Genomic DNA, 24053 nt, shown 5'->3' on the forward strand with positions numbered 1-24053 from the left:
TGCCTTTCAACAAGAGTCGTAAAGGTCGCTGGTTCAGAACAGAGACCCTGGAGCCAGACTGCCAGGTCAGTCACAAGTAGGGAGATCACTTCACTCTCCGGGCCTTGATTTTCTCATCTGTGAATGGAGCATTCAAGTAGAGCCTCTACCTCATAAATTCACTGTGAGTATTAATATGTTAATAGATACCAAGCGCTTTAAACAGTGACTGGCTTTCAGAAAGCACTACCTATGGTAGGGCATGGCACTTAGTTCTTTACATGCATGATTTCATTTCATAATTTAAAAAATAAAGAAAAATGCTGTGGGTTGGTGAAGATAGATTTACCATGAGGCAGCTGAAATTTAACTTTAAGGGTTTTCACCTTCACCGCCTCTTCCAAAGCTCTGGAAGGGCCCCTGAAATAAACTCGCAAAGGCATTTGTTGTAATATTTGCAAAACTAAGACCCATTTCTTTTTCTTTTTTTCAAGACAGAGTCTCGCTTTATCACCCAGGCAGTCTCTGCTCACTTCAACGCCCGCCTCCTGGGTTCAAGCGATTCTCGTGCCTCAGCCTCCAGAGTAGCTGGGACCACAGGTGTGAACCACCACATCTTGCTAATTCTTGTATTTTTGTAGAGATGGGGTCTCGCCATGTTGTCCATGCTGGTCTTGAACTCCTGACCTCAGATGATCTGCCCACCTTGACCTCCCAAAGTGCTAGGATTACAAGCGTGAGCCACTGCACCCAGCCGGTAAGACCTATTTCTATCCTTACTCTTATAAGAGACTCCAAAGTTGTGTAAGCTTCAGACCCCACAAAAAATGGATTCTTCTCTGGAGGAAGGCCTTCTTATTCCCAGAAAACAGGCTCAGAGAGGCCCAAGGTCACACAGCTAGAGAGGAGCAGAGCTGGGACTCCAGCCAAGTCTGTCTGGTATCCCTGCACTCCTCTGCCAGCCTTGAGGTGGGGACAAACTGAGCCACAGATCCTCAGCAGCCAGTGCTTGTCTCTTCTTGCCTTTCCGACCTGAGTCTGGTCAGGTGGTCATCACAAAGCATGGCTTTTGGGAGGCACAAAAATTAACATTTTCTGGATGAATGAATGAATGAATGATTTTCTACCCTGTCCTCCCATATCCAATTCAAGAACTCCACAACTTCTTTCCCCCATTGCATACATCTTAGGGACCGCAGGGGGTTGTTACTGACACGTGACTTTCCTCTGGCCTGGGAGAGGACGTGGGAATGACCCAAGCTAGGAAAAGACCTGGGGCTTCCTCTGTGGAACTTGAGCTCAGGGTGGCCAAAAGACTGAAACACAGGTGAGCTCGTTCCTCGGTGCTGCCTGTTTCTCTCCCTGGCTCTGCGGCCTTCCTGACAGTTCCATGAGTCCTCATGTCCTACGAAGTCTCCTTTCCTGGAGACAGCCAAGAGTGGGGTCCCATGGCCCACAATCAAAACTGTGATCAAATGACATGTGGCTCTCCCTGAGGCTTCATCGCTTACTCTGGCCACGCATCTGTAAAAGTGATAATTCCGCTGTTTGGGGCGACGTGGGTGAGAGCAATCTTGAGCATTCTTTAGCTCAAGTACTTTTGAAGACTCTTTCTCGAAACATCCCCCAACCAAATAGTCATTCAGCTTCAGTCTAAAACCTTTCAAGGTAGTTCACTTCAGCTTTGAATAACTCTCTTAGAATGTCTCCTTCTATTAGACTAAAATCCACATTCCTCCTTCTCACTGTCCTTTCTCTTCCTTTGTTTCTTCCTTCTACCTTTCTTCCAAGTTTTCTTCCCTCTCGCCTCTCTCTTAGGGACGATTTCACTTTTCTACCCACCAGAGGCCAGGCAAGTCTTGTGTCAGGCCATGCAACTGCTAAGATAGATGTTCCAAAGTCCTTTCTTTAAACACACCTCTCCCTGATGACACAGCAATTTCGTTTCTAAATATTTACCCAAAAGAAATGAAAACATATGTCCACCCAAAGACCTGCCCATGAAATGTACATAGCAGCATGATTCATAGTAGTCAAAAAGTAGAACAAGCCAGATGTCCGTCACCTAGTCAATGGACGAACTATGGCACAGGAGTCACATCTTATCCCTGGGGGTTACATTCCAAGACCCTCAGCACATGCCTGAAACCTTAGTCAGAACTGAACCCTATGTACACTGTTTTTTTCCTATACACATCTATGATAAACTTAATTTATAAACTAGGCACAGTAAGATAAATAACAATAATGGATAATAAAATAGAACAACTATAATAATATAATGTTCACCATTTCACATATACAAGATCCATCCTTATCATAGATCTTAGCAATCTCCGCACACATTTTTTTTTTCTTTTCTTACTAAGTCAAGAACTTTCACATTTTTACTTACAGGAAGCCCTTCCTGGCTTCCCTTCTGTCTATCTGACCTGTTGTCATCACTAGTACCTCTTATGCTTTGGGGCCATTATGAAGTAAAATAAGAGTTTTTGAACATAAGCCCCACGTTACTGTGATAGTTGATCTGATAACCAATACAGCTACTAAGTGACTAACAGGCGGGTAGTGTCTACAGCGTGGACACGTTGGACAAAGGGATGATTCACAACGTGGATGGGACAGAGCAGGGCAGTGTGAGATTTCTATCACACTACACAGAGGAACATGAAATTTAAAACTTAGGAACTGCTTATTTCCATTTGGTATTTTTGGACCTCAGTTGACCTTGGGTAACTGAGACTACAGATAAAGGGGGACTGCTGTATCTCCACACAGTGGAATACTATTCAGCCATGAAAAGGAAAGAATTTTGGTTCTATGCAATAACATGGATGAATCTCAAAAACATCCTGAACCAAAGAAGCCAGACCCATGAGAATAGATACTGTGTGATTCCATTTCTATTAAGCTCTAAAAAAGATAAACCCAAGCTGTAGTGGCAGAACCCAGACCATGATTTTTGGGGACCAGGAATGGCGGTAAAGATTGGCCGGGAGAGGTGCAGGTAACTTTCTGAGCTAAGGCAAATATTCTGTATCTTAAGTGTGGTGGTGTTTTCATAGATGTAGGCATTTGTCAAAACTAATTGAAATGGCTGGGTGAGGTGGCTCACGCCTCTAATCCCAATACTTTGGGAGGCTGAGGTGCACAGGTCACCTGAGGCCAGAAGTTCAAGACCAGCTTGGCCAACATGGCAAAACCCTATCTGTAATAAAAATACAACAAATTAGCTAGGCATGGTGGCAGGTGCCGGTAATCCCAGCTACTCAGGAGGCTGAGGCAGGAGAATTGCTTGAACCTGGGAAGCAAAGGCTGCCGTGAGCTGAGATTGTGCCATTGCACTCCAGCCTGGGCAACAAGAGCAAAACTCTGCTTCATTTAAAAAACAAAAAAAGGCTGAGCACCATGAATCACGCCTGTAATTCCAGAACTTTGGGAAGCCGAGGCCGGCAGATTGCCTGAGGTCAGAAGTTAAAAACCAGCCTGGCTAATATGGTGAAACCCCGTCTCTACTAAAAATACAAAAAAAATTAGCCAGGCTTGATGGTGGGCACCTGTAGTCCCAGCTACTCAGGAGGCTGAGGCAGGAGAATTACTTCAACCCAGGAGGCGGATGTTGCAGTGAGCCAAGATCTCGACATTGCACTCCAGCCTGCGTTACAGAGAGACTCCATCTCAAACAAACAAACTAGACCTCATTGAGCTGCAGGTTAAATGTGCACATGTTATTATATGTAAGATTTTCAAAAACTGCCTACTTCGACAAGCTCTCAGCCTGATTAGGGGCATCATTCAATTACATAATGAGCCCTGGATATTTTTAAAGGTAAGAATTTTGTGGTTTTTTTTTTTTATTAACTTCAACAATATCCTTTAACTCTAAAGTTATTCAATAATATAAAATAATTTATTTGACAGTACCAAATATTCGCAAGCATGTAGACTAACAGCAGTTGTCACTAGCCACTGGTGGGAGGCCACAGTCTGTCATTATCTTGTATCCAGGACCCAGCAGCCCCATTCCTAGTTGTGTGTGCTATGTGGCCCTAGGATACCTGCATGAAAATGTTCATTGCAGCATTGTTTATAATTGCAAAAAACTGGGGGTGGGAGGAGACTCTGAATGTCCAGGAGAATGGAAAAAAATATACCATTGTATGTAAAAGAACATTAAATGGCAGAGAAGAAGGACCATGTATCAAGAGAGACATGTCTTGAAATCAGTGTTAAATATAAAAAGCAAGTTTCAGAAAGATACATATTGAATAATATCATTTATCAAGGGTTTCTGAAATATAGAATATAGTATTATACATTCTGTATACTTGCATATTTAAGTAGTAAAATCATTTGAAAAAAAAACAGGAATGGGAATAGGAAAGTTACCAATATAAAGATTACATTATGGGACAGTGCTGTGATTAGGAGTTCAGGCTTTGGAATCAGACAGACTTTGGTTTGAATCCTGGCTTGGACTTAACTTCTCTGAGCTTTTGTTTCCTTGTATGAAAAAATGGGACCAATAATAGTATCAACCTCATAAGGTTTTGTGAGGGTTAAAGGGAATAATATGTATAAAACACTGCATCTGCGGTATATTTATAATAAGATTTACATGTACAGATGTATACAAAGGTGACTAAAACCACCAGTCTCATTACTGTCTTAAATTAAAATTTTTCCAATTAAAAAAGTAATTTTGGAATTATGCTCATCATAGAGACCTTGAAATTACAGATATATAAAAAAGAAAAAAAAATGTACATGTCTCCAAATCTCCATTCCCTGGAAAACACTATTAACATTTTAATGATCATCCTTCCCGTCTTTCCTTTGACAATACGCATTCACATACTTGGGTGGGAGTGGGGTTCAGACGAGGGGCGTGAATCTATACTATGTCTCTCTATCCTCTCTCTATGAGAAACATCTCCCAGCATACTATTCGTTTTCTGCCATTTTCATTATCACTTGGGGCAGACTCTGTACATGTCTGAAGCAATTCCTTCTTCTTTCCTACCAACATAACCCTATTTTCGTTTATGTATTGGCCAGAAATCTCATAATCTCAGGGAAGATGGATAGGCGTAGTCATGTGATCTAGCTATGGCCAGGCAAAAATAGGCTGGGCATGGTGGCTCATGCCTGTAATCTCAGCACTTTGAGAGGCCAAGATAGGTGGATCACTTGAGATCAGGAGTTCGAGACCAGCCTGGCCAACATGGTTAAACACTATCTCTACTCAAAATACAAAAATTAGCCAGCATGGTGGCACATGCCTAGAATTCCAGCTACGTGGGAGGCTGAGGCAGGAGAATCGCTTTAACCTGGGAGACACAGGTTGCAGTAAGCTGAGAGTGCACCACTGTACTCCAGCATGGGTGACAGAGTGACACTCCATCTCAAAAATAAAAATGAAAAAAGTAAAAATAAGTTTGATGTGGAAACTTTTAGGAAGGTATTTTTGCATCCTGATACAAAGCAAGACTGAAGTTTTGCCCCTGCCCTGGTCACACATATCCTTCTTGTCTTCGAATGAGACCATGCTGGCTGGAGCTGTGGCAGCCACTCTATCTTCGTGAGACAAGCAGCCTGATAACAACTGCCAACACAATAAAGAGTATGGAGCAGAAAGACGGACACTGTTGAAGTGCCAGACCAGCCCTGAGGCCAATAACCTTCAGACTTCTTATAAATGAACAAAAATTGCCTCATGCTTTCAGGTACCAATGATCTGACCTTCCATTACTTTGGGGCCAAAAGTATTGCAAATGCAGACTTGTTGTAGAATTCTGGGAAATTACACAATGTTTCAAAGAAGAAAATGGACATTCCCCAAAATCTCACTACCTGAAGATAAGCACTACTAATTAATATTTTGGTGTATTTTCTTTTCTTTTTTCTTTTTTTTTTTTTTTTTTTTTTTTTTGAGATGGAGTCTTGCTCTATTGCCCATGCTGGAGTGCAGTGGTGCGATCTCAGCTTGCTGCAACCTCCACCTCCCGGGTTCAAGCAATTCTCCTGCCTCAGCCTCCCGAGTGGCTGAGACTACTTCTAACCATAGAGAGAAGTCTTTTTTTTTTTTTTCCTTTTTTTTTAAACAGTGTATTCTCTTGCTGTTTGGCTTACTATTAAATCAAGAGTTTCTTTCCTTGTAAAGAGTCTTTGAAAAGTTTATTTTTAATATCCATTGCTTGGATGTACTATTACAACTGACATGTTTGGTCTGACTTCTGTCATGAAGATGAAACAAGAGGCTTTCTGTTTGTGGGTGTCTGTGTCTTTTCTTTTCCTGCTTCCTTTGTTTCCGGCTTTTGCTACGTGGATTTTTCACTCTGCCTGAAAAAGTTCCCTTCCTCTAGCATTGTGGAAGGTAATTCACTCTTCACAGGACTCTGGATTTCAGATTTATAGTTTGAGACTCGTTTCCTTGATCCTTTTGAGAATCTCACATTGCTGAGTCCTGAATTTCAGCTCTTATTAGGAGCATTTGGCTTCCTCTTACCATCTGATGAGTAAGTCTCACAAATGCCAGCTGTTGCTTGCTTATGAGGAATCAAGTACCGGAAGTTCTTCCTCCAAACTGGCATGCTTTCCCAGCACATCCGGTGGGGTCCAAATCTTAATCTTTGTCAGGGAGAAGTGGTGTAGAGAGGACAAAAGGAAATAACTTTTCTTTGCTAGATCATATAGATGCTAAAAGGCAAAATTAATTCAGGTGATACCCTTTTAGCAACGAGTGAGTGAGTGAGTGTAATTTCTATGTGTTGCATTTTTGTGTCTAAAACATCATGTGCAATTGTTTTATTTGGTTCTCTCTGAGCAATTCTTCCTAGATGCACAGGAGCCAGATGTGGAAAGGTGAAGCCAGGAGAGGCATAACAGATTGGTTGGCAGACTCTGGCCTCATCCAAGGGTTGTGTCTGAGTGCATTCAGCTCAAGTTGGGGGCCATCTGGTTTGATATTCCAAGAGTATTGGTGGCTGCTTTGCTGGAATTAGCATTGTTTCGCTTCTGATCCCCCGACTGGGGTTCTGATGGCTAAGGTGCACTTTTCCTTCAGTTACAAAAATTTAGAAATTAAGCTTATTAGAATAAAATGCATCAAACATAGGATCTGTGAAGTCCATGTAATTCCCCTGAGATCAATCTTGATGCACGTTATATCCAAATGCAGATATATTGAAGACCCTTGGAGGGTAGGTGTGGTGGCTTATGCTTGAAATCTCAGCACTTTTGGCCAGAGGATCACTTGAACCCAGGAGTTTGAGACCAGCTTGAGCAACACAGAGAGATCCTCTCTCCAAAAAACATGTAAAAGTTTGACTAGGCATGCTGGTATAGTCCTGGCTATTCAGGAGGCTGAGGCAGGAGGATCATTTGAACCCAGGAATTTGAGTATGCAGTGAGTGGGAATAGTGTCACTGCACTGCAGCCTGGGTGACAGAGTGAGACCTCATCTCTAAAAAATATAAAATAGGGCCGGGCGTGGTGGCTCACGCCTGTAATCCCAGCACTTTGGGAGGCCGAGGTGGGTGGATCACGAGGTCAAGAGATCAAGACCATCCTGGTCAACATGGTAAAACCCCGTCTCTACTAAAAATACAAAAAATTAGCTGGGCATGGTGGCGCGTGCCTGTAATCCCAGCTACTCAGGAGGCTGAGGCAGGAGAATTGCCTGAACCCAGGAGGCAGAGGTTGCGGTGAGCCAAGATTGCGCCATTGCACTCCAGCCTGGGTAACAAGAGCGAAACTCCATCTCAAAAAAATAATAATAATAATAAAACAAAATAAAATATATATATATGTATATAAAATAGTAAAATAAAATCAACATACCCTTGGATTTAGGGGATTTGGCCACTTATTTATGCTTGTATTTATAGTGGAAGAGAGAAGCAGCAGGAAGCATAAGTACATGGGCGGTGGGTGGTTTGGGTTTCAGGGAAGTTAGGATTTGTGCCATACCCTTACCACATCCTAGCTGTGGGATCTTGAACAAATGACCTAACCTCTCTAAGCCTCAGGCTTCACCTTGAAAATGATGTGTAATGCTACCTGTTTTATAGGTCTCCAAATGTAAGGCATGATTTATATTGGTATATATTTATGTAATAAAATGCACAGTTCTTATATGTTCTATTCAAAAATTTTTACATTTATATGCACATAACTAACCAGCACCTGAATAAGAATAGAACATTTCCAAGGCCCTACCTGGAAAGTTCTCCCATGCTTCTTTCAGTCAGTGTCCCCCTACCCGAGCCAACCACTGTTTCTATCATCAAAGATGAGTTTTGCCTATTCTAGAATTTCACATAAATGTAATTACACAGATGACTATTTTGTATCTGGCATCTTTTATTCAACCTAATTTTTAGAAAAATTCAACCATGTGTATCCATAGTTCATTCCTCTGTGCTGAACAGTGTTCCACTTCGTGGGCATACCACCATTTTTTATCCATTAATCTGTGGATGGGCATTTGAAGTTGCTTCTAATTTGGGAGTCTTACAAATAAACATAAATTTTAAATTTTGATGTGTTTCGATGTATCTATTTTTAAAATACAACTAGTGCTTTTCGTGTCCTCCTGCACAAGAAATCATCTTCCCAGATGTCAGGGTGATCTGACTAAGAAATCTGTCACTTCATTGATTGCCAGGGTTGATTCAACTGATCTGGCTGGCTAGGCAAGTGTCCCCTTCCTCTCTCACCATTCCATGTGTGTTCCTCCTGAAGCTGCACGCTAAGTTGAAGAGAATGGTTATCCCCCATAGAGGAGGACAAGTCTTTGATCAAGAGTATATGAGCAGTTGCACTACCCTGCAAATGCCTCCAAACAAGCTCTCAGGAAATCATTTCCCCTTCTCCCCAGGGTTTTCTTCCAGAAGTATTACAGTTATGGGTTTTGCCTTAAGGTCTATGACGTAGCTGGAATTCAGTTTTGTGTAAGGAATGAGATAGAGCTCAAGGTTCCATTTGTTTCTTCTATACAGATGTTCAATTTTTCTGGCACCATTTGTCAAAAAGATGTTATTTTCCTCCAATTGAATTGATTTGGCAACTTGGTAAAAAATTGATTGACCATAAAAGTGTAAATCTATTTCTGGATTTTCTGTTTTGTTCCATTAATCTAGTTAGCTATCCTTATGCCATTACTATATGATCTTGGTTACCATAGCTTTCTTTAGATTAAATCTTGAAACCAGTGTAAGTCCTCCAGCATTCTTCCTCCAGATTGTCTTAGCTATTCTAGAGCCTTTGTATTCCCATATAAGTCGTAGAATCAGTCTCTCAGTTTCTCCAAAAAGGACTGTTGCAATTTTGATAAGATCTATAGTGTTTACTCTATAGATAAATTGAGGAAGAATAAACAACTTAACAATATAGAGTACTCCAATCCATGAATATTGTATATTTCTCTCCATTTAATTAGATCTTTAACTTCTTTACAGTTTTAAAGGTAGACATCTCATAAATCTGTTAGGTTTATTTCTAGATACTTTGTGTTTTTTCATACTATTATAAATAGTATTTTAAATTTTCATTTTCAATTGTTGGTTGCTAGTATATTTTTCTATATTGACTTTTATCCTTTAAGCTTGCTAAGTTTACATTTTAGTCTTAGGTAGCTCCTTTATATATTCCCTAGAAGTTTCCATGTAAACAATTGTTACTTATAAAAACAACAGTTTCCCTTCTTCCTTTCCAATCTATGCTTTTTCTTCTTCTTTTTATTGTCTTATTCCATTGCTTATGGCATCTGATATGACAATGATTAGAAGTAGTGAGAGGGGATATCTTTGTCTTGTTCCCAATCACAGAGGAAAGCATTCAGTCTTTCCCCACAAAGTGTGGTGATTGTTGTAGGTTTTCCATAAATAGATGCTCTTTATTAGACTGTGGAGTTTCCTTGTATTCCTAGTTTGCTAAGAGTTTTTATCATGGATGAGTGTTGAATTAGCTAGATTATTTTTTACATATATTGAGGTGATCATATGTATTTTCTCCTTAATTCTGTTAATGTGGCAAATTACATTAATTTTTCTAATGTGAAATTTACTTTTACGTTCCCAAGTCAATCCTCATTTAGGCATAGTATCCTTTTTGTATATTACTTGATTTAACTTGAAAAATTTTATTAAGGATTTGCAACTTTATAAGGAATACTGGTTTGTAATTTTCTTTTCTTGTGATACCATTTTCTGCTTTGGGATCAGGTAATTCTAGCCCCATAAAATGAGTTGGGAAGTATTTTTTCCTCCTCTGTTTTCTGAAAGACTTTGTGAATCATTTGTACTCTTTCTTCCTTAATTGCTTGATAAAATTCACCTGTGAAACCATTTGGGCCTAGAATTTTCTTTAAATAAATGCTTTTGACTATGAATCCAATTTTCTTATAGCTTGGGGCTCTTTAGATTTTATAGTTTTCTTGTGTCATTTCTGTTAACTTGCATTTTACAATAAATTTAATCCATTTCATATAAGTTGTCAATGTGTTAACATAAAGTTGATCAAATACCTCATTAATATCTGCCAGATAATTCAGATGTCCTTGCTTTGATTTCTAATATTGACAATTTGCTTTTTAAGTTTCCTTGATCAGTTTTGCTAGAGGTTTGTCTCTTTATAAACTATTGCTTTTATCCATTTTCTCAATTATTTATTTACTACTTCATTTATTTATGCTCTTATTTTTAAATTTTCTTGTTTTTTCTTTGGTTTCCTTGGCTCTTATTTTATTAGTTTCTTAAGATAGATGGTTAAATGATTGATTTTATCCCTTTTATAATTTCTAATGCATTTCAAGCTATAAATTTCTCTGTAAAGATTTTTTAACAAATCTCAAAAGTACGGTGTTTATTATTACTCATTTAAGAATATTTTCAAATATCTCTTTTTATTTATTATTTATTTCCTGACTAATTTAGAAGTATGTTTCTTAATTTTGGAATGTTTTGGTGTTTTACAGATATCTTTTTGTAACTGATTTGTAACTTAATACCTTGGTGGTAACAGAATATAGTCTATGTAAGCCAATCCTTTGATATTTATTGAGACATTTATTGGCCCAGGTTATAGTTCATTTTTGTGAATGTCCTATGTGCACTTGAAAAGATATGTAGTCTGCAGTTGATGAGTGTATGTTCTATAAATGTCAATTAGGTCAAGTTGGTTGATGTTTTTAACATCATCTACTTCTTTATTGACATTTTTGTCCAGTTTTTCTATCAATTACTAAAAGACTGTCTTAAAATATCTGCCATGATTGTGGATTTGTCTATTTCTCCCTTTTATTCTGTCTTTTATTATGTATTCCACAGCTCTATTGTCAGGTGCCTACTGATTTGGGATTGTTACATCTCCACTTGATCTTAGCCAATGGGCTGAGAAGTAATTGTTATATCTTGTTGATTAATTCATTCTTTTATTGTGCATTATCCACCCAAGACTAGAGCACTCTAGTAGTGCTCTTTGTCTTAAAGTATATTTTGTTTGATACTAATATTGCCATACCAGCTTTCATTGTCTTATGTTAGTGTATGTCCTTTCCTACTTTTCTGTCTTTATAATTAAAGTGTGTCTTATGAACAAATTATATTGAATCTTGTGTTTTGAATCCAGTATAAAAATCTCTCCCTTTTAATTGGAGTGGTTAGTTCATTTACTTTTAATGTAGTTATTGATATGATGGGCTTTAAATATACAACCTTGGTGTTTGTTTTTTATTCATCTCATTTGTTCTTTTTTCCTCCTTCTTTACATTCTTTTGGGCAAATCACATATTTTTTAGCTTTATCTTTTATTTCTACTATTGACTTTAATTATATTCCTTTGTGTTATTTTCAGTGACTGAACCACAACATACATTTTATGTTATCTCAATCTACTTTCTAATAATATTAAACTATTTTACCATTAGTATAATAAATTTACATCATAATTCCTTTTATATGTGTATGTTACTTGTATATATGCTATCAACTCCACAATTTCTCTCTATGTTTAAGATAGTCAATGAACTTTTTAAAAACTATATAAAATAAGGACACTTGAAATGATAGTTTACATTTATCTGAATATTTAAACTTTCTGGTGCTCTATGATGTATCATTTTCCTTCAGTCTGAAAAGATTTTGTTTTGGTGTTTTTTTTGGCTGCTACAGATCTTTTAGAGATAAATTATCTCAGCTTTCTTCTATTCTGAAAATGTCTTTATTGATCTTCCTTTTTGATACCTTTTTTACTGGATATAGAGTTCTAGTTTGGTAGAGTTTCTTTTTAACTTTAAGCACTTTTAAGATGCTCCGCTTTTAACACTGACTTTTGTTCTCCAGTGGTACAATGTTAGGTGTTATTTGTGTTGTTGTTCTCCTGTATGTAATGTGTCCTTTTTTCTCTAGTTGCTTTGAAGATTTGCTTTTTATCTTTGGTTTTTAACAATTTAACTCTGATGTACCTACATGTAGTTTGTGTTTATTTTGCTAGGGGTTCACTAAGCTTCTTAAACCTTTGGGTTAATGTCTTTCATTAATTTGGGGAGAAAAATTAGCTATTTTCTCTTCAAATATTTCTTCTAACACATTCACTCTCTCCTCATCTTCTGGAGTCTCTAGGGTCTCTACTCTTTTCTCTCTTTGTGTTTCAGTTTAGATATTTTTTCTTTACCTATCTTCAGGTTCACTTGTCTTTACTCGGCTCTGCTCAGCTTTCAGTTAAGTATGTCTGACAAATGCTTCATTGCTGATATTGTATTTTTTAAAATTTCTAGCATTTTCATTTGCGCATTGGAGTGGGCCATGTCAAGACTGGAAAATACTGTGAAGTTCTTCTCGTCCTCAATGGTGGCTCTGGATTTCTCCTTCTTGTAGACATTCCGTATGGGCATTAGTGGTCTTGTCACTAATTGGGTGGCCAATTTGAATTCTTCACAGAACTGTCTTCTTTCTTGGGGGCCAAGAGCTTCCTGTCAAAAAGCATAAGCTTAGAGCAGTACTCCTTCAGCCATTGCACTTTGGATACCAAGGACTCAGTGGACTTTTTCCACCTTCTTGGACCCATAGTTGCCAATGGTTCAGTCCACCTTCTTGTGGATGCCAGCCACACTTAACTCTTCCAAGCTGAAGGCCCTGCCAGCTCATACTTTGGTGTGATACCTTACCATGGGGCACCTTACTATGGGCTGAATGGGTCCATATGCAGGGCATACTTTTGCTTGCTTGGCTTTTGAGTCTGCAGATCTTCCAGGTTGAATCAAGTAGCTGGTTGAACCAAGTAGCCACGTGCTGCTGCCAATCCTTGTGGAAGTGAGTCTTCAGGATAATGCCATCCAGCTGGGCATGATGACTGCCTACAACCCTACTCCACAGAAGAAGTGCCGAGCAAAAAAGGTTCTTTTTAGTTCTTTTTAGAGTTTTTCTTACCCATCTCTTCATGCATATTGTCCAACTTTTCTGCTGTATCCTTTAGCATTTTTGTGTGATAATGTTAACTTCTGAGACATTACTGGGTCTGTTTTTAGTTAATGTGTTATGTTTTAACCTTTTTCCCTTACTTTTTCATATGTCTTCTAATTTTCTTCTATATATCAGACATTTTATATAAAAGAACAGTAGAGAAAAAAGTAACCAATATTTGCCTCTAGAAAAGGGCATGTTCTTTCTTCTATCCACTGCTAGAGTGGGAAGGGGTCTTAGTCTCTCTGATGTTAGTTGAACTGTGTCTGGGCTTTATTGCAGCTTCAGCTTCATTCAGTTCACCATTGGTTTTAAATATGTTGAGGATACATCAGGACTCTGGGCTCTGAGCCCTGTTGTGATTCTGGAGATCTTATTGTGATTTCAATAACATTCTACACTATAGGAGATTTCGGTCCTTTTTGTTGTTGTTGTTCTTTTTAGACAGAGTCTTACTCTGTCACCCAGGCTGGAATGCAGTGATACCATCTCAGCTCACTGCAACCTCCACCTCCTGGGTTCAGGCAATTCTCCTGCCTCAGCCTCCCTAGTAGCTGGGATTACAGGCACACACCACCCTGTCTGGCTAATTTTTGTATTTTTAGTAGAGACAGGGTTTCACCACATTGGTTGGACTGGTGTAGAACTCCTGACCTTAAGTAATCCATTCACCTTGGCCTCCCAAAGGGCTGGGATAACAGGCTTGAGCCACTGTACCTGGCCAAGATTTTAGTCTTCTTTGCAGTCCTGCAAGGTTTTCAGTTGCTGGGGAGTTCTCTTTATGTTCCAAGACCATTCCTGGGTTTCTGAGACTATGGAGCTCTCTCTCTGCCATGCTGCCCTCCCTTAGGACTTGGAGAGCTACTGCCTTACACACTCACTGAGGTCCAGAATGCCTTGGGGGAGTTCCTCTTAGCACTCCAATCCAACTCTTAGCTTTGGGTAGCTAAATTACCCAATTTTTAAATATAAAATAGTATTTAATTAGTTTACATAGAAAAGGGAGGTTTTTAAAATTTTTTTTATTTTTGATGTATATTTTACCTACAACAAAATTCACACATTTTACATGTATATTTTAGTAAGTTTTGACAATGATCCATAGTCATGTAATCAATACCATAATCAAAATAGAAAACATTTTTATCCCCCTAAAAATTTCTGTCATATCCCTCCTTTGCGGTCAGTCCTTTCTATAACCTCCAGACCCCAGGCGCTTCTGATCTCTTTGTCACTATGATTTCGTTTTTTGTAGAATTTCATATTCACTAAATCATAGTATTTGTCTTTTATGTTTGTCTTCTTTCATTTACCATATTGTTCTTGAACGTATCCATGCTGGCGATGTATTTATTCATTTTTTATTCACTGTTTATTCATTTTTATTGCTGAGTAGTATTCTATAGTACATTTATCACAAAATGTCCAAAGGTTGATAGACGTTTTGTGATATCCATCCAATAGAATACTACTCAGCAATAAAAATGAATAACATTTCAGTTGCTTCCAGTTTGGGGTTCTTACGAACAAGGCTGCAATGACTATTTGAGGAAGAGTTTTCGCATGGATGTAGTTTTTCTTTCTCTTGGATAAATTCCTAGGAGTAGAATGATTGGATTGTAAGATAAGTATCTGTTTCACTTTACAAGAAACTGTCAAATTTTTCCATCCATAGTGGCTGAACCACTTTGTAGCTGCCTCAGAAATACGTGTGAGTTCTAGTAGCTCTATATTCTTGCCAGTACTCATTATTGTCAGTCTTTTCATTTTAGCCATCCTAGTGTGAGTGTTATCTCATTGTTTTGTTAATTTACATTTCCCTGATGACTGCAGACAGCATTATTTCACATCCTTAAAAAGAATTAGTATGTCTGTGTTTCCCATTTTTAGTTGGTTTGTCCTCATGTTATTGATTTGTACATTTTGTTGTTGTTTTGTTTTGTTTTGGAGACAGGATCTCACTTTGTCACCCAGGCTTAGTGCAACAGTGCAAACTTGGCTCACTGCAGCCTCCACTTCCTCAGGCTCAATCGATCTCACCTCAGCTTCCTGAGTAGCTGGAACTTCAGGTGCCTGCCACTAAGCCTAGCTAATTTTTGTATTTTCAGCAGAGACAGCGTTTCACCATGTTGCTGAGGTTGGTTTCGAACTCCTAGGCTCAAGCAATCTAAGTGCTGGGGATTGCAGGTGTGAGCCACCATGCCCAGCCTCTGTAACAATTCTTTATATATTCTAAATACAAGCCCTTTGTCATATGTTTTGAAAATATTGTCTTCCAGGATATGGCTTACCTTTTCATTTTCTTTGTGATTCAAAGAGCAAAAGTTTTTAATTTTAATGAAGTCCATTTCATTAATTTTTTATTCTTTTTGATTTGCGCTTGTTAATGAGCTAAGACCTCTTTGCTTAACTCCAGATCACAACAATTTTTACCTATGATTTCTTCCATAAGTTTTATCATTTCAGCTCTTACATTTGGATATAGGATTCTCCTTGAGTTATTTTTATGCATTGTGTGTGTGGTCTTCTTTGGTTTTGCTTTTGTTTGCTCATAAATATACCCAGATCTTCCAGCACCATTTGTTGAAGCTGCTATCCTTTCCCATTGTATTTCCTCGGTACCTGTGTCAAAAATCCATTTACTACAAGTATGGGTCTACTGTTATATGCTGAATAGAAGTGGTGAAAGCAAACAGCCTTACTTTGCTCCTAATATGTGGGGAAAGCTTTTAGGATGTGATCATTAAGTGATAATTTTAGCCAAAGCTTATCTTTTTTTTTTTTTTAACTTTAAGTTCTAGGATACATGTGCAGAATGTGCAGGTTTGTTACGTAGGTATATATGTGCCATGGTGGTTTGCTGTACCTATCAACCCATCATCTAGGTTTTAAGCCCCGCATGCATTAGGTATTTGTCCTAATGCTCTCCCTCCCTTTGCCCCTCACTCCCTGACAGGCCCCGGTGTGTGATGTTCCCCTCCCTGTGTCCAAGTATTCTCATTGTTCAACTCCCACTTATGAATGAGAACATGTGGTGTTTGGTTTTCTGTTACTGTGTTAGTTTGCTGAGAATGATGGCTTCAAGCTTCATCCATATCCCTGCAAAGGACATGAACTCATTCTTTCTCATGGCTGCATAGTATTACATGGTGTATATATGCCACATTTTCTTTATCCAGTCTATCATTGATGGGATGTCCTCTATCAGGTTGAAGAAATTCCCTTCTATGCTAGTCAGCTGAGTGTGGGTTTTTTCTTTTTTAATCAGGAATGGTGTTGATTTTTGTCACATGCTTTTACTGAATCTACCAAAATGATCATACTTTTTTTTCTTCATTCTACTTACATGGTGAATTATACTGATTGCTAATTGTTAAACCAATATTTCATTCTTGGAATAAACCCACTTGAGCATGATGTATTATCCCATTAAGTATTGCTGTATTCAATTTGCTAATGTTTTGTTCAGGATTTTTGTACCTGTCTTCGTAAGAGCTAATGCTCTGCATTTTCTTTTCTTGTGGTGGCTTTGTCTGGTTTGGAAAGCAGGATAATACTGGTCTAGTTAAAAGAGCTAGGAAGTGTTAACTCCTCTTCTATTTTCTGAAAAACTTTGTGGAGGAGTCATGCTACTATTTCCTTAAATATCTGAATTCATCAGTGAAGTTATCTGAGGCGTGTTTTGTTGGCAGGTTTCAAATTTGGAATTCAGTTTCTTTAATAGGTATGGAAATAATCATTTATTTCTTAGTGCATCAGTTTTATTAAGTTGTATTTTTTAAGAAATTCGCTCATTTCAACTAAGTTGTCAAATTTGTTGGCATAAAGGGATTCATAATATTCCCTTCTTACTCTTTAGTATTTTTAGGATCTATACTTACATTCCCACTTCCATTCCTGAAACCAGAAGTTGTTGTTTTATGTTTTTTTCTTGATTCATCTAAATATTCATCAGTGTTATTGCTCTTTTCACAGAACCAGTTTCTTTTTTCACTAATTTCTTTATTGTTTGTCCATGTTTTATTTTATTGATTTTTGTTCTTTATTATTTCATCCCTTCTACTTACTGAGAGTTTAATTTGTTTTGCTTTTTCTAATTTCTTAAGGTAGAATCTTAGGGATTACTAAGTATACCTCTTTCTTATATTCCAACATAAGAATTTAATGATACAAATTTTCCTCTAAGCACTGCCTTAACTGTGCTCCATAAATTTTGATTATTTTATTTTCATTATTATCTAACTTAAAACATTTTCTAATTATTCTGTGATTTCTTTCTTGATATGTTTTCTATTTAATCCCCAAATATTTGGGAATTTTCCTAGATATCTTAATGATATTAACCTCTAATTTAATTCCATGTGGCCAAAGAACATAACCTAGATGATTTCAATTTCTGTAAATAGAGTAACGTGGTGTTTGTTGTGGTGAAGATACCACATGCGCTTGAGAAGAATTTGTATTCTTCAGTTGTTAGATGTAGTTTTCTATAAACCACAAATTAGGTCAGTGTGATTGATAGTGTTGTTCAAGTCTTCTGTGCATTGCTAATTGTCTAGTTATTCTCTCAATTGCTGAGAAAGGGATATTAAAATCCACCATCATTATTTTAGACTTGTCTATATTTCCCTTTAGTTCTGTCAAATTTTGCTCCATTTCTTTTGAAACTGTTGTTAGGCACTTACACATTTGTGATTGCTATATCTTTCTAGTGAAGTCATCCTTTTATCATTTTGAAATGTTCCTTTTTTTTTTTTTACCTGAAATCTATTTTATTTCATGTTAGTATAGTCAGTCCTGCCTTCTTACACTTACTGTTTGCATATTATTTATATATATATATATATATATATTTCCATCCCTTTATGCTCAACTTACTTGTGTCTTTATTTGTAAAGTGGATCTCTTAAAGATAGGGCATGTTGGGTCTTGCTTTTTTATCTGAAAATCTCTGCCTTTTAATTAGAGCAGTTACTTAACTACCATTTAATGTAATTAATTATATTATTTGGTTTCCTCCTGCCACACTACTGTCTGTTTTCAATTAATCTCCTCTCATTTTTTGTTATTCTGTTCCCTTCTCTTGCCTTTATAAAAGTATCAATTAATGTATTAGTTTGCTAGGGCTGCCATAACAAACTATCATGGACTGGGGTGTCTTGAACAATGAAAGTTTATTTTCTCATAATTCTGGAGCCTAGAAGTACAAAATCAAGGTGTCAGCAGGGCTGTTTTTTTTTCTGAGGCATCTCTCTTTGGCTTATGGATGGCCATCTTCTCCCTGTGTCTTTACATGGTCTTTATTCTGTATCTATCTGTGTCCAAATTTCTTTTTCTTATAAGGACACTAGTCATATCATGAGGTACTAGAGTTTAGGACTTCAACATATGAATTTTGAAGGAAGGGGGTGGGATAATCCAGCCCATACCTATTGATTTTATAATTACATTTAAATTTTTGTATTAACTTTTAGCTATATTTCTTTGCATTGTTTTTTAGTGGTTGCTTTAGGAATAACAATATATATCCCTAGCTTTCCATAGTCCACTTACAGTTAGTCTTATATTACTTCATGTAAAATGTAGAAATATTATAACTGTACAGGTCCACACTCTCCCGTATTTTATGTTAAAATTGTTATATGTTTTCAGTCATATGTTATATATCATATACATACATTAAAAACCAAAGAGTTACAATTTTTGTTTAAACAGTCACATGTATTATTTTTTTAAAAAGGAAAAAGCAAAAATATAGTCTTTCTTATTTATCCAGCTGTTTAACATTTACAGTGATTTTCGTTCTTTTCTGAGGCATTAAGTTTTCATTTAGTGTCATTTCTCTTTAGCTTTCGTTAGTATTTCTTATAGTACAGGTCTGCTAAAACAAATTTTCTTAGTTTTCTTTTATCTGATAATGTCCTTCATCCTTGAAGAATATTTTCATCATATATAAAATTCTAGGTTGACAGTTTCTTTTTTCTTTCAACATTTTAAAGATGTTGTTCCACTTTCTTCTGTCCTCTGTAGTTTCTCATGAGGTATCAGCCATTAGTCAAATTATTGTTCCCTTATATGTAAGATGTTGTTTTTTTTCTTGCTGTTTTCAAGATGTCTTCTTGAGTCCAACTTCAGCGTGACCTTTGCCAGCTTTATTCTTCTTGGTGTTCATGGAGCATCCTGTGTCTGTGAATTTGTGTCTTTCATAAAATTTGAGACATGTTCAGCTGTTATTTCCTCAATTTTTTTTCTGCCTTATTTTTGCTCTCCTCTTCTTCTGCCCCTCTCTCCCACTAGATTGACTTCAAAGTGCCTTTTGGATTACTTGCAAGGGCTGGGCTAGGGAAGGCTTATCAAAGCCCAGATTCTTGGGCTCTACCTCAGACCTATTGACTCAATGTCTTGGAACTGAGACTCAAGACTCTGCTGTAATAAGTTCCCCAGATGACTTTTATGCAGTTTGAGAGCTGCTGCACAGGACTTTAAGGGCTTCAAGAGCAGGACCACATCTTATTTATCTGTAGGATGCTCCTAAATTGCTCTGTAGTACCTCACTCCATGCCTTATACATGGAGGGACTCAATATGCATGTTGATATGCACGTGATGTCTGCACTAATGCATAGGATCATTTATCCTACCTACTTCAAAAGGCATCTCTTATGCTAGTTCTTACCTTATCAATGGGTCTTAAAGTTGAGGTGGTTGTAGTTCATATCCAAGTTAATTAGGACTCCTCTGGTTTCTTATTATAGAAATACAACTCAATGACTTAAACAAACCAAAGAAAATGTGTTGACCCATGCAACTGAAAAGTCCAATTGCATCAGCTTGGGTCACCACTGAATCCAGGGCACTAACACAGCATCACTAGTACTGTCTCTCTCCATATCTAAGCTCTACTTTCCTTTAGGTTGGTTTTGTTTTCAGGCAGGTGTCTTCCCCCTTTGAGATAAACACTTGTCAACAGTTCTGAGCTCACATGGTTCTTACACTTGTGTTCTCAAAGTAAATAGAGCAACACCTCCTGGGAAGCTCTACCCAAAGCCTCAGAAAGGACTACTATTGGCCTGGCTTTAGTCATGTGTTTATTCTTGAACCCATCACTATAACCAGGGAGATGACTTGCTCTGATTAGCAACCTGGAGTCACGTGGTCAGCCCTGAGGTAGGAGAGGCAGGGCCATGAAATTGACAGTCCCCATGGCTAAGGAAGATGGTTGCCAGGCATACAAAGCAACAGATGACTTCTACCGCAATCTTCAACATAATGCATGTGAACTCCTGTTCGTGCCTTTCAACAGAGAAACTTTAGAACCATGTTTGTGAAATGAACTCTGTTTTTTCTTGAGGGAGGTTAGAGCAAATTCCGTAAAGCCAGTTCTTCCCAAACTTGGCTGTAAATCAAAATCCCCTTGGCATGCTTCCTAAAAATACAGATGCCTAGACCCTTCCTCAGACCTAAAGAAGCAGAATCTGAGTGGTTGTGACTAGGGAGGGTATATAAAATTTTAGGTGTAGAATAGTAATAATTTTGCCCAGTCAGCATATATGCCCCCTTTCCATTTCCCACTTTTCCTTCTGAAACTCCTTTCACCAGATTTCAATCCATGTGGTTGGGGGATAATCTTATCCCCCTACCAAGAGTGAGCACATAACCCAGACCTGATTGATCAGAGAATTTGATTCCTCTATTTATAGCAATTGGTTCACAGATGGGCATTCAGTGCAACCTGAGCCAGTGAGACCGAGGCCCAGCATTTTATTGGAAATTTTGGGAAAAAGAAGCCGTCTTTTTTGTTGGAAGCACTAGTTGTGCAGGTAATATGAGCCTGCAGTGGTCCAGGGGCCACCACATGGCAAGGGCCCCCAGAGTAAAGCTTCAGTAGGCAAAGTAGAGCTCAAGGGGAAAGAGATGATTCTAGACATTCTTGAGGAAGAAGCCCAAGAATGGGCCAACAGACAGAAGACCAAGAAAGCAGACAGGACCAAAGAGAAAGCAAGCCAGAGTCCTGAACACATCTTCCATAGCCTGCCCCTCCTGCAGCCTTGCAGTTTGTTAGGAGACCCTCAAACCTCCCTTGAGAGAAAAGTCAGTTTGAGTTGTGTTTTTCTGTTCCTTATAAAGGAGGTGAGTCTTCCTAAGTCTTTAATGTGGTTGAACATGTTCCAAAGTTTATACATTCATTCAACAACAGTTAATTGAGTGTCTACCATGTGCTCAGCACTATTCTACACACTGGGCATGCAGCAATAAACAAAACACACGAACTCCCTGTCCTCATGGAAATTATAGCTAAGGGGGTGGATAGGTAAATCTATAATACCTATTTGCATGCATATATAATATATCAGGAGTTAAAAATAATACGTTAGGTGGAGAGAATTAAAGCAAGAAAGGAGGATAGGGAGTGGAATGCCCGGGTTGTGGGTGGATTAAAAACAGTCATCGGGTACGGATTCACTGAGAAGATGACATTGAGCAGAGACCCAAGAAAGTGAAAAAGTGAGCAAAACAGATATGGGGGCATAGGGGAGGTTCCAGGCTGAGGAAACAGCCAGTGCAAAGGTTCAGATGTGAGGACATTTTCAAGGAAGGGCTGGGAAGCCAGTGTGGTCCAAGGAAAGTGAGTGAGGGCGAGAGTGAGATATGAATAAAGTCAGAGGCATCATGGGGGCCAGATTGTGGGGAGCCTTGGGGAATCTTGTCAGGACTTTGGCCTTTCCCTTGAGGAAGATGAAAGCCATAGCCAGATTCTGAGTAGAGAAGGGATGTGGTATTGGACCTTGGACAAGTCACTTCAGCTCTGTGAGCCTCATTTACCTCATCTATAAAATAGGGGTGAATCCCAGTAGACAAACACCACAGTAATAATTGTTACAGGCAAGATCCACCCATGAATGCTAAGATCAGTGGGTGGAAGTTTGTGGAAAAACAGGATATTCATGTAGTCTCAAAGTATCACCTTCAAGATATTTGTTAATTACAAAAGACAACCAAGTAACTTTACATGGGAGATACCCAGTAGATGCCACCTTAACCTAGTGATCAAGATTAATACTACCAGTAATAAGAAATAATGGCATAATATAGCCCTTGATATGATTTCCTGAGGCTATAATATCACTTCTTGCCAAAAAATGCTTAACCCCAATCTAATCATGAGAAACATCTGACTTATCCAAATTACAGGGCATTCTACAAGATACTGATCGCTACTTATCACAAGAGTCAAGGTCATGAAAAACAATGAAGGCTGAGAAGTTGTCACAGACTAGGGGGAGACTAAGGGACAGAACATCTCAACGCAAAGTGGAATCCTGGATTGGATTATGGTACAGAAAAAGGACATGAGTGGAAAAGTGATGACATATGAATAATGTCTGTAGCTTAGTTAATAGCACTGCACCAATGTTAATTTTCTGGGGATTAACGTTTTTGCCATGGTTATATATGTTGCTAAGATTGGGGAAGCTGAGTGAAGCATAAATAAGAAAGATCTGCACTAGGTCGGGCGCAATGGTTCACGCCTGTAATCCCAGCACTTTGGGAGGCCAAAGCGGGTGGATCACCTGAGGTCGGGAGTTCAACACCAGCCTGACCAACATGGAGAAACCCCGTCTGTACTAAAAAGACAAAAAAACAAACAAAACAAAAAAAAAAACTGAGTATGGTGGTGCACACCTGTAATCTCAGCTACTCAGGAGACTGAGGCAGGAGAATCGCTTGAACCCAGGAGGCAGAGGTTGCTGTGAGCCAAGATCGTGCCATTGCACTCCAGCCTGAGCAACAAAATTGAAACTCCATCTCAAAACAAACCAAAAAAGAAAAAAGAAGAAGAAAGAAGGAAGGAAGGAAGAAGGAAGCTCTGTACTATTCCTGCAATTTCCTGAGTCTGAAATTATTTCAAAATATGAGATTAAAAATTGGACTGAATACTACTTCTTTCTGTGTAGAAATGGTGTGCAGACTAGGCACCCATCAAGTCTGCAGTGCAATGCTGGATAAGCGCTCTGAAACAATAGCAAGCATTACTGCAAGCGTCTTTACATCTGTTATCAAACACTTGATCATGGAGCACCAGCATGCTCACTGCTGCCCAGTGGCTTTCTCTGTCTCTTGCCCTCATCAGTGAGTACTCTGGGATTGAGTCAACAGGATTCTGCAAATCAGTCCTGAAAACAAGAGTTTAAACAAAAGCAAACTGTACTACTCTGATTTCAAAACAGAAACCAGAGTGCTCCTGAGTGCTGAATGGAACAGATTCACAACCCGGCCCCTCCACCCCCAGAAGCAGATGGCAGAATTTATTTCAAAAGATCTTAGGGGAAAATGAAGCAGGCATCCATTCTTGGACTGACCAGCCAAAGTGTCAATGTCAAAGGGCGTCATTTTTGGTTTTATCCTGGATCTCATTCTCCCCTAAATCAATGGTCTGCAAACTTCTGATCAGGCACACATATTAGGAAAACATTTTGAAACAATTCCTCTAATGTTTATGCATTTACTTGCTAAATATATACATTTACCATGATATCAACCTATTATGTAGATGGTAAAGGATGTAAAAGGACAGCTGTAAAGAGGAAGTGATAAAGAAGGAATAAGTAAT

At 38.3% G+C, this 24053-nt stretch overlaps 1 protein-coding gene across 1 annotated transcript in view; it reads left to right on the forward strand.

The window, feature by feature from the left end:
- The first annotated feature begins 651 nt into the window (after positions 1-651).
- Positions 652-24053, forward strand: part of EYA2 (EYA transcriptional coactivator and phosphatase 2) — a 342073-nt gene continuing 318671 nt past the window's right edge. The window contains exon 1 of the mRNA XM_064382489.1: positions 652-736. The gene's annotated coding sequence lies outside the window, so the exon portion shown is untranslated. The remainder of the gene's footprint in view (positions 737-24053) is intronic.

Source organism: Aotus nancymaae, unplaced genomic scaffold (genome assembly GCF_030222135.1).
Source record: "Aotus nancymaae isolate 86718 unplaced genomic scaffold, 86718_ANA_hifiasm-v0.15.2.pri h1tg000029l, whole genome shotgun sequence".
NCBI lineage: Eukaryota > Metazoa > Chordata > Mammalia > Primates > Aotidae > Aotus > Aotus nancymaae.